The sequence below is a fragment of the Lynx rufus genome, unplaced genomic scaffold (genome assembly GCF_022079265.1).
Source record: "Lynx rufus isolate CCGP_SWC_20201006 ecotype Redwood Valley unplaced genomic scaffold, mLynRuf1.p SCAF_8, whole genome shotgun sequence".
NCBI lineage: Eukaryota > Metazoa > Chordata > Mammalia > Carnivora > Felidae > Lynx > Lynx rufus.
In genome coordinates, this window is record NW_025814896.1 from 76445433 (window position 1) to 76457870 (window position 12438).

The 12438-nt window shown below is 36.1% G+C and overlaps 1 pseudogene; it reads right to left on the minus strand.

Moving 5' to 3' along the window:
* Positions 1 to 348: 348 nt before the first annotated feature.
* LOC124503913 (Y-box-binding protein 1-like) lies at positions 349 to 12065 on the minus strand (annotated as a pseudogene).
* Positions 12066 to 12438: the final 373 nt, after the last annotated feature.

Genomic DNA, 12438 nt, shown 5'->3' on the forward strand with positions numbered 1-12438 from the left:
AAAATCAGTGCAGCAGCTTAAAAAAAAGAAATTAAAAATGAGGTTCTGAAAAAATCTCAGCTTGACCACATATGGAACAATTTAAAAATCTTTAGAGGTGTATTGAGAAAAAAACAGGCTTTCTATTTAAAAACAAAAAAATTTTTGTCATTACCAAAAAGACAGATGTCCTTAGGTAAAAATAATAAAAACCCCATGCTGCATAGATAATGCAGATAGTTCTATTAATGTAGTCATTGGGCAAAAAGCAAGCCATGGTCTTCAGCTCCAATCTTTTGTTCATTTGTTGTTGGATTTTCATATTCAATTCTTGTTGGATGACTAAACCGGATGGTGGTAAGCCCACATTTACTCAGCTGGGCCCTGCTCAGCCTCCAAAGGGGACGAATTTTCATCTGCTGGATCAGATACTTTTGTCTCTACCGTCTTGTTATTTAGGGTTTTCTGGGTGTCCGTGTTGGGAACTGAAGTTTGGAGGTGCCTGTGTTGAGGTGGCTGCTGACCTTGGGTCTCATGCCCTTGATTTTCCTTATTTTCTTCATTGCTGTCCTCTCTAGCTGTCCTTAGTGTGGAGGACCCCTGCAGGATCGTGGTCTGTAGCCTGATACATATTCTGTATCATTGGTCCACCTTGTTCCCCTGCACTCTGTTTGTCAGCTCTCTCCATCACCCTTCCCTCCACAGGAGAGTTGGGATACTGTGGTGGGTTGAAGTGCACAGGGTCTCTGTATGGTAGTAAACTGGGAACCCTTGCCTGCAGCAGGGCAACGCTGTTGGGCCTAGCCTTCAGGAGCATTCTCCTGTCTCATGTTCTTCTCCCCACTCTCCCTATTCTGCTAAATTCTCCTGGGAATTTTGTGGAGGACCCCTGCCACATGGAGAGCATCTTAAAGGTTATGGTCTATTGAGTATTTCCTGCCTTGCCCTGGAGCTCCTCCAGGTCCTGTCACATTTGCTGTATCCGCACCCTTTTCTCCCTCAACAACATCAAACTCTATAGTCTCTCCGTCTCCTATGTTGATGGTGAGGTTTTGGGGTGATGATGGGGTTCATGGGGTTTGGAGCTGATGGCCAAGAAAGAATTTCTGAAGACGTCTCTGGTGCAAAAGGGGTGATTTTATTAAAGTACAGGGACAGGACCGTGGGCAGGAAGAGCTTAACTGAGATTGTGAAGAGTGGCTCATTATATACTACAGGGCCAGAGGAGGTAAAGTCAAAAGGGAAGTTTACAAAGATATTTTCATATGCTAAAGATTCACAGATTACTGGAGGCCTAGCTATTGTCAAACTAAGGCTGTTTTTTTCTCCAACAAAGCATTAACATTAAGACAGTAGGGAGTTCCTGGAGAACTCTGCCTGCCTCAAGTATTTGTCAATGGGCTACAGGCTATAAGGAAATTCAATTTTATCTGCCATTTTCTTCTGCCTTTGTTCCCCACATCACTATGGAGGGGAGGGTGATGTTGGCACTCCAGGAAACTGAGTCTATAGGTTTTTGGAGATTAGACTATTGATAAGATTGCCTTTTTCTTATAATTTACTACTCTATCAGTTTAACCATTTGTTTTCTGTCCTTTCCTTTGTCTTTGGGCAGCCAGGAGTACCTGAGGAATGTCACACATTTCCCACCTCAGGGTGGGGGCAGGGGTGGTAATGCTGGCTTGTGCTTGGCCCCCAGCTTGCCTTAGGGTCCCTCATCACTGAGAAGGTACTTCCTGGGGTTATTCTTCTTTGCGGAAGTCTGGTATACAAATATATATCTTCTTTGGTGTCATTTCTGTTCATGAAACCATATCCGTTTCTTACATTGAACCATTTAACTATTCCCAAGATCTTCCTTGCAATGCCTTTTTTATCTCAGTTGGCAGGCACCACCCAAAATGAGGCTCCCTGGACTCCACCCCCCACACCACTCTGAGGAAGAGGTGCTGGGCTTGGGGTCTGCAGCTCCTGAGGGCAGGGCAACAGGCGCTGCTGGGTGTCCTCCTCCCTGCTCATGGTCACGGTGAAGGTAACTGGGGCTTGCTCTGGCATCTGTGGCTCCTACTGGGTTGTGTAACTCTGCCGGTGGTGGTGGTGGGGCTGCTCAGAGCCATCTGGGATCTTCTCTCTGCTCCTGCAACAGCCTGGGCTTGTGACTGGAGACTAGAGTCTGAAGTGGTGGTTTGGAGCAGGGGTGGGGTTGGGGAGGACGGTACTGCACAGGACTGAGCCCTCAACCTGTGGAATATGGTGCTATCTACGGGTAATTAATGTCAGAATTCAGTTGAATTCTCAGATACCCTGCTGGTTTCTAAAGACTGCTTGGTGTTGTGCTGGATGCCCTCACACATACGTTGGAATTGGGTCCAGGAACCCAAATAAGACCTTTTAATCCATAGCAGTAATAATATGCTCTCAGTTTTCTTATTCAGTACCGATCACTTAGCTCCCCTTCCTTCAGCTCCTGAGATTTTTCTCACCTGACCAATATAGATCTGCTCCTCTAAAATCAAAGCAGAATCTTCAGGATAAATTAAACCTTCCAAATTTAAATGTTCAGGAACAAAATTACCTCCCAAAACAAAAACCCAGGGGAGTTGTTACTTATTCAAACCCAGAATAATTGTATACACAAAAGATTCTATGCACAGAAACGTTAGCATTAAAAATAATTATATCTAACTTCCGTAAGATCTTAGTATAATTCAACCCTTCCAATAAGCCCAATTTTTAGTACTAAGAGAAGTCACTGGGAAGTCATATTTATAATATAATCTTTCCACAGAATTCATTTTAATTAAAAATCAAGTGGTCCCAAGTTTTCCGTTAAGGCTTTATGATAAAATATTCCATTCATCATGCTTTCCATAATGAAAGATTCAACTATAAACTTGCAGAAAAATGGAATAGATGAATCAAAATATTCTTTCATTTTAGTTAAGTTAATATGATCTGATATCTGCTAGGAGTTCATAATCACATCACTGAAAGTGGAAATTATACAGAAAAAAATTGACAGATTTGATTGAACTTTTTAAAAAACTTCTGTATATTAAAAAACACCTACATAACTCAAGGCATATTTACCCCAAATATCAACATAACTTTTATTTTTTTTTAAGTTTCTACTTATTTTTAATTTTTTAATTTGAGTACAAATGTAAAACAAATCAATACTGGGGTGCCTGGGTGGCTCAGTTGGTCAAGCAAATGACTCCTGGTTTCAGCTCTGGTCATGATCTTGTGGTTTATTGGTTAAGCCCCACATCAGGCTCTGTGCTAACAGTGCAGAACTTGCTTGGGATTCTCCCTCTCTCCCTGTCTCTCTGCCCCTCCTTTGCTCCCATGTTTTCTCTCCCTCTCTCTCAAAATAAATAAATAAACTTAAAAAATTGTTTAAAAAATCAATACTGAGATTACTGCCAATAGAAAATGGGTAAAAATGACATGATTAGAAATTTCACAAAAGAAGAAAATGGCCATAAACACATAAAAAAGTTTATCACTTTAGTAAACAAAAATGCAAAGTGAAAGAATAATAAGATATTGCCAATCTATTTAACTTACATAAAATGTTAACTATATTAATGCTTCCAAGAGTTTGAGAAATAATTGCTCTGATGCACTGCTGGTGGAAAGGTAAAAGTTCAAATCTTTCTGAGGAACAGCTTGGGAACATGCAACAAAAGCCTGAAATATTTGCATATTGCAAATCCAACCTTTCAAATTTACCCTTAGGAAATAATCTGATGTGTGCAATGATGTTCAGCAATCTCTTCTGAAAAACCATTAACAACGTAAATACCCAGTAGGAGAACGTGGTCAAGTAAGTCATGGTATATCCACACACTGTAATATTAACAAAGATTGAATATGTTGCAGAAGAAAATATAACAACATGGTGAGATATTAAAAATAAATGGAAAAAAGCTAGAAGCAATGTGTCCCGTATAATCCCTTTTAGAAAAATATGTTTATCAAGTACATGTCACATTTATGTATGAGTGGATAGGGCTAAATTGATGGAAAGTTAGATACAGGATAGTAGATATATGGATAGATAAATCAATAAATCAGCTAACGGGTAGATAGCGATATGATAGATCACAAAGACTAGAAGAATATTCACCAAAATATTTTGGTTAATTCTGAGTGGTGTATTAATGGGTGCATAATTTTGATTTCCAGTTAAGCTAACTTTTTTTAACTATGTTAAAATTTCTTCTTTTATGACTCATCTAAAACTTGTTCTTGGTTCATTTTCCAATTTGAATTTTATTTATTAACTTAAGAGTCTATAGTGGAAAAATCAATATTCCTTTCTTCCCTTCTAGGTTCTTCAGTTTGTCTAATAACTAAATTGATGTAAGACATATTAACAGGAGAAAAACAAACAAAATTACATATGTACAGAATCCCTATAAATATAAGACTCTAGAAGCTGCCAGCTAATTGAGGTATATATAACATCCTGGACTAAGGAAAGGGGTAGGGATCTGGGGACACAGAGGGGAGAAAGAACTTTTATAGAAAGATAAGAGGAGAAGTTTGGAAAGCAGAAGTTGCCCTGTTGTAGATAAGCTTCCTAGGTAGAAAGGGATCTCTGGTACTAGCTTTCTTCCTGGTACAGGCATCCTTCCAATGAAAGTTTAAGTAGTTGAATAAGGAAGTAAAGAGCTTTTCCTGCACCTGCTGAGTTTTGATTGATTGCCTTTCACTCAAAATAATTGTCATGCCAAAGTGGCATATTTTGGGGTGACAAAATCTGCTCCCCTTCAAGTTCTATGTCCATAAAGGTGAAAAGCACCTGAAATAGTTGCTGCTAATAGTATTTTTAGGTTATTTATTTATTTTTTTTACCAGGTATTGGTTTTTGTGATTCAAAAATTATTAATTTTTCATGTAGTCAAATCTATGGATTTTCCCTTGTGATTTTTAAAATTATTTATATGCTTAAAACTCCTCATTACTAAATTAGCCAGTCAACTCTATTTTTTATAATTTCCAGAGATCTCATATTTTTATTTTACATTTATCTCTTTAACTCATATGGAATTTATACTGACATATGATACGAGGTGAAGCTGGATCTAATTTATTTTATCCCCATATGTGTTAAGCAATTGTCCCTGGGTCACCTCTTAACTATCCAACCTTCCTCCATTCATTTATAATACCAACACAATAAAGTTTTACATATTTGAATCCGTCCTGATATTCCTTCTTTTCCATTGTTTTGTCAAAATGACACTGTCATGAGTATTCTAGCTTTATAATTTATAAGACAATTGTATTGGCTATTTGCCCCTGCTCATTAAGAGATAAATATTAGACTTACTATGGCAAATTAAAAAAAGAAAACTCACTGTGGTTTTATTAAGTAATAGCAGTTCTATGAATTATTATGGGAAGAACAGGCAACATTTAATATATTTCATCTTCAGTTGATAAAATTGTCTCTTAGGTCTCAGCAAACTTTTACCATTTTCATTATCCAGTTCCCACATGCTTTTTCTTGCTAATGATATATCAAGATATTTTGTATTTTCATTGTATCTTAAATGGGACATTTCGATATATATATTTTTCTAACTTCTTAGCATGAAAGCAGTTCACTCAAAAAAATTATTCTAAAAAGTTACTTTAAAATCAATTCTGACACACATAATTTGGAAGAAATAAGCTATAAACTTTTCACAAGGACAATGATGAAGTAATCCAGAGTAGAACATGGCAAATAAATAATCAAAAGTATAGTATGACAAATATCTGTAATCAGCAAAAGAAGTAAATACAGATTCTCCCACAGATTCCTTTCCTTAAAATAAGAGATAATTTCAAAATAAAATTCAAAATTCATCTCATCAAAAATCATCAGACAACACCCATATTAAAATTCCTACTGAAAGATTTAGATTTAAATTTAGATGATGCCATAGTGTTCCAAATCACATTTAAAAAGCACTGTGTATTAAAATAGTTAATTAATTTTCTGGATCAGACACTATTAAGAATAATTCTCCTGGCCAGGCAATGGGGTTGGAGTTAGAGAGAAGGCAGGAATGCCCCCCCTCTGTGTAGCATGAATGACAGCAATAGCTCCTAAGGGGAGAGCTTAATTCCCTTGGATTCAACCCTACTATACAACAGATGTGGGGGTTCCTGTGATGCAAATTGCCAGGGAGGATTTAGGCTGGACTAAGAAGATATCCATTATGGAAGAGTAAGATACAAGAATTCTTTAGGGATTTGGGCATAAGCAAATACTCAGAATTACCCCTAGTTGCTGGGATTTAGACACCAGAAAAATCCACACAGTACATGTTCCTTAGAAAACACAGTCTGACTTTCCAGAAAAAAAATAATAAATCCAGCATAAAGATTTGTGCACTTGGTGATTTATTAGATATACTGAATGATGACCTAAGAACAGGTACTAGGGATTTTCTCAATCAGCCTGAAATCAAAATGCAAAGGATCTGAAGGAATAAATAAACATCAGGTTTGAAGAAGTGTTTAAGTCAGTTTTTAAGCCAGCTAGTTCACCTACAAAACCCAGATGTTTTTAGAGTATGGAATATTGATTAAAACTAAGAAATGACCACTGAATTTTCATACTAAACCACTTTTAAAAGAAAATCTTTGTAAAGTGTGTTCCTTTATTTTCAGTACAGTGAATCCTGTAAAATTGTAACTTGAATTGCTTCTGATATTGTTTTATCATCAATTTTTTTCTTCCAAATGTCAAAAAAAAATCCCAGTCCCTTACGTTTTCACAGTATTTCTAAGGAAAAAATGTAACAGCCTGGGTTAAAATTATTAACTGAACACAGATAGTGAAAAATGAAATTGATTTGTAAAACCGTTAGTAAAAAGTAACCAAAAATATCCACAATTCTCTAGCTTTGTTATTCAATCTATTACCTGCAAACATCCTCAATGTCTCTAGTTACTAAAATACCAGATTTAAAATCAACAAAGATGAGAAAATGTGACATGGAAAAATACCTCCCATCAACAGGAAGCCCTTCAGTGAACTAAGAATGAATTTCCCAAGATGTTGGATTAATTAATGATTCCAGCAGCAACTGAACTTGTAGTATCACTTTGTAGTATCATATTGCTTAAGTATGATCTGAAAAAACTGGGAAGTTTGTATAGAAATCCTATTTGCCTTCAAACACAGAACTCAGCAAAATAACATGAGAGAATGAATATATTTTAACCAAGGTTTAAAGATCATCTTACAAACATTTTCTGAAATAAGGGTTGACTCCTAAGGTATGGTTCTTTGAGAAAAGGGAATTCACAGCTATGCAACTCATTAGCATTCAATTTTGATTGCTATATAAACTTTTTAGTGAAAGAAATCTTACTTAGCCAAGTAATAATCCTGAACTAGTAACTGAGCTTTAGTGAGAAAAATCAGAGTTCCAACACATATTGAAATGAAACACTGTTAGATGGAAAAGAATAGGGTGATAGAGATGATGATGATTCTCATTTACACTGGATTTTTAAAGAAAGATTTTAACAAAGTGACCATGTGTCTTTTTAACATCCAGGGAACAAAGCTGGAGATCTGAGAACAGTTAGTGCTATAAAAAAAAAAAGGTTACAAAATCACCAATTCTGACAAATGTTAGTAGGTACTGGATTAAATAAAAGTGGCTTCTTTAACGGGCAATGGTACACTGTTCTCTAAGCTGTCTAATGAGGCACAGAATAAAAACAGAGCCATTTTAGGAAATGGCAGGGCTGAGTTGTATAGGAATCTTTCAGTTGTTGAAGATGTGTGGAAATTTATTGAGAAATTTAAGTTATTGAAAAATCAGGTTCTAGTATTTTTGAACTATGCAATCCTATTTATAATTTCTGTGCTAGTAAATAGACACCAAAAATACCCAGGGTCTTAAGTCAGACATAACCTTCTTCAAATATTGTATTCCTCGTTCTCAAAAAATAAAGACAAAAATCAACTATTTAACATGCTTGCTCAAGACTCTGGTCTGCTTATATGTGTATTTGGATTTTAGATCCTTTACCTTATTAAGTACTAAAAAAAAGTAAGAAATAAAATATATTTATAGCCTTCAAAAGAACAAGTGTATAAAGCATATAACACGTGAAAAAAATAAAAGCATAATGCAATCAAGTGGATATTGTAATACTAATAAAGTTGGTAAAACAGAAGTAAATTATTGCAATTGAAAAAAATATTGACAAGAAATATATACTCGACTCATTATAATGGCTAAAATTAAAAAGACTAACAACACCAAGTGTTGGTGATGATGATGTATAATTGGAACTCTTGTGCATTGCTGGTGGAAATGCAAAATAGTTCATCCACTCTGGAAAAAATTTTAATATTCTTTTTATAAAATTCAACATATGTGTACCACATGACTCAGCAATCCCACCCCTAGATATTTACCCAAGATAAATTAAAACTTAGGCTCACACATACAAAAAGTATGTAAATGTTTCTAGCATCTTTATTCATAATCACCCAAATTGGAAAGAACAGAAAAGATCATCAAATGGTAAATGGATAAACAAGTTGTGGAGTATCGAGACAGTAGAATACTACTCAGCAATAACACAGAAAAATCTACTAATGATGCAACAACATGAATGAAATTTAAAAGCATTACACTTAATGAAAGAAGCTGGACACAAAAGAACACTCTGTGATTTCATTGATACCAAATTCTTAAAAAGACAAAACTATAGCAAAAAGAAGAAGATCAGAGGTTGCTGGGGATCAGGGGGTGAGTGTAGGAAATTGACTTCAAACGGGTAGCAGAGACATTTTTGCAATGATGAAAATGTTTAATATGGTGACTCTGACGCTACTCACACAGTATATACATTTGTCAAAACTCACTGAAATATGCATTAAAACAGATAAGTTTCACTGTATGTAAATAATACCTCAATAAAGCTGATTTTAAAAAGGAATGCAAAAGAAAAATAGAAATTTTATGTGTAAATTTCTAATCTGTATTTGCCTTAAAAAGAGGATAACTGATGAAACATTTAAAGGAAAACCAACGTGAGGTCGTAACAAATCTCATAACTATTAATAAATCAAATCAATAAGCCCATATGATATTATGGATGAATAGCTAAACACTAACCTGGGTCTATAACAGAGACACTGTTACTAAGAGTTCCAAAGAATGGGTCATAGTGCTGTGTGGTAGAAATTGCTATTTCACCTTGGATCCAGCTCAGGATTGAATACTCTTACTATTTCTCTACCACAGGTGCCAAATTATAAACTTCATCATGGTAGGATGGAAAAAAAACATTGATGGAGGCAGAGAAAACAGACACAGGAGAAAACACTCAAGTTAAAGACAGAAAAAGAGAACTACAGAGCCATGGAAGATAAATCATTATTTGGATTAATGGCCTTTATTTTGTGGAGTTTATTGAAAGAAGCACATATGTGTGGAAATCTATTAAAAAGAAAAGTTATCTGCAATTTATTTTAATTAAACAAAATGAAAAGAGTGAACATGAAAAAGTATGTGGAAAAAATCACAGTAAAAATTGTTAAATAAGAAGTAACTTCTTAGCACAAACCAGCAAGGAACAAGAGTGATGTGGAACATGTAGCCTGACTGATTAAACTGATTAAAGATATAACAGCTTTACAACATTTATTCTTTCTCTTTGGCTATGCTTACACAAATGTATAATCAAATGCATGTAGTCCTCATTTAAGCATGTGTGTTCAACTATTCTCAAGCAATTATTTTATCACCAAATGTAAATTAGTAGACTGTATAGACCAAATTATGGTGAAGAGTAGGAAAATCTTTTCAAAAAGTCTAAACTTTAAAAAGCAATAATATGGATCAAACGAGTCACAGAAGTTGAGGAATATGAAAAAATCTGATCTGGTCAGGAAGATTTTAGAATAAAAAAATAAAAAAATAAATATACATACACGGGTATATGCACCTGTCAGCTCCTGTATGTGTATCATGTCCTCTCTCCTTGAGTTATCAACATTTGTAACAAAGTTCCAAAACAGTATGAGTCAAATGTGCAGAGCCACTACTTCTGTATCTGTCCCATGTCACTTAGTTTTTAATATGTTATAATTTATAAAATGACTTGTTAAATAGATTATTAGTACATTAGACTGAGAGTCTGTAAGAACTTAGCTCTCGCTGAATGACATCAATGTTGTTCTTATGAAGTTCAAAATACCAATTTGGTAAAATATCAACACTATAAAAGACGATTAGCTACTAGAATGGAAAAGACGCATGGATTCAAAGGAATACAATTGCAGGAGCTGATAATGAAAAGTTGGACTAGAAAATGCATCTATACAATACAAAAGAAAACACTTAGCTCATTTCTACTCCTACCAAATAGGAAATGTTGAACCAATGAAGGGAAATCCTTAAACACAAGTATTTGCAAGAAAATAAAGTCTAAGATCATCCGTTCTATGAAGACATGGGAAATGCTTTCATCATTCCAAAGGTGTGCAAGACACAACACCTTACTCTTAGTTAAACAGGTAAAGTACACAATTAAATTATTTATTAGAATAAAGCCAGTTCCATCCAGATTAAGAGACAATAACTCAATTTTAATGATACGGGTTTAATACATAGATTTTTCTGTGAACTGAAGGAACTGTAGACCTTTGCTAACATGAACAAAATACTGAACCAAACACCTCAGTCCTGGGTAGATATACAATCCAAATATGACTGAAAAGTAGAATTTCAGTTCTACCCAATGAAGAAAATTAATGACCATCACGTAAAGAAACAGGTTTGAGCGCGGTCAAACAGCTAATGTCATGAAACCATTACTTAATTTTCAAAAGAATGATCATCAGCAGAACAGAACATTGTACTTCCAAAGGGGGGGGAAAAACTGATGACAGGCCCATCAAAGGCACTTTCTATCCCAAACGATGTATCCGGGAAGAACTGCGGACAACATTAGAACAGGTCATTTCATCAACCCCCCAGGCAAGTACATGATGTTGCCAGGCTGGGAATTAGGTGGAAAATTATGTGTATCCAAACCAAAGCGTTTCTCATCTAGTCCATTTTGGATCTGATGACTCATGGCTCCTTCCAATTTTTTCTCCACCTCTGTCACTTCTACATCTAGGGTTCCTCCAAGCAAAGTGTGTCCCAAACCCCAATGTACACACCGCAGGATAAGCATCTGTTTTCTTTCCTTTACCAAGAGCAGCAATACTCATTCCCTTCTCTCTCACATTTTCAAAGTAGATGCTCTCCATATAATGCACCATTCATTTTTACAGTATTGTCCAAAGGATTGACGGTATTGTTTCATAATAACATCCACCTTTCTCCCCGGTTCTTACAGAAATTAGAGGGGGAAATAATAGGAAGAAACTACAAAATGCTTAGCTCCTGGAACACTGCGAATTTAATTCGTACACCTCTGCATCCCCAACTTCTTCTACTCACATACATTTGTTCTACCTCCACACTCATCAATCTTGCAAATGCAACAGCGGGCACACTCGGCCTTCTTCTAAAAGCAACAAGGAGACTGCCCTGTTTCAAAATTATTCTGTACTGTTCTGTGGCCACAGTAGCACTTTTCACAGTTGGGATTATTCTCCACATTGTTGTATCCAGTCAAAGCCACTCAAGAATTCCTATGGTCCCAGCAGCACTAAAAATACATAACAGCCTCCTTACAATAATGGCTGTGAATCACAGCATTCCTCGGCTGACATAAGTAGTTAAAATCGTGGGGGGAAAAAAAAAAGTTAAATAAAACTTTTTAAAAAGTTCAAGTAAAAAAAAAAATGAAAAGGGGGTTGAAAAGGACTCCCCTACCGTCTAACAATATTAAAGTCTGTCTCAAATTTACAAACGTCCTCAGCAACATCAAATACCGCAGCTTCAAACACACGCGCCAGCTTCAAGCCCGACAGCTTCAAATGCCGCAGCTTCAAACACGCGCGGCAGCTTCAAACGCGCCAGCTTCAAACAGCCTTGGGGCAGCCATCTTGCACACGCTCCAAGGAGCACAACCTCAGGGCCCTGAGGCGGCCGCCCCATCCCAGAGGCCACACAGAGGCTTTGTTGGGGGAAAAATGGGAAGAAGAAAAAAAAGAGGAAGAAGAGGAAATATAATTTGCAGACGTTAAATTAGCCCATAGAGGGAGCTCACAGAGCCCCATAATTTCACAGTAATTGGAATCTCCTGTAATTTAAAATGTAGCCCCATCATTTGTCAGAGAGAGCCTCCAGGGGTCAAAGAGTGCATGTCTTACTTCATACCGATCTCTGCATGCCTATAAAATGCAATTCCATTTAGACCCCCCTTGACCGTGTGTTTTGTTATCGCAACAAAAAGATGATGATTCTTGGATGCATGTTCTCCAAAACCAGCCCAGGAATTAAAGTGACTCGTCTATGTGTGCTGTTAGGG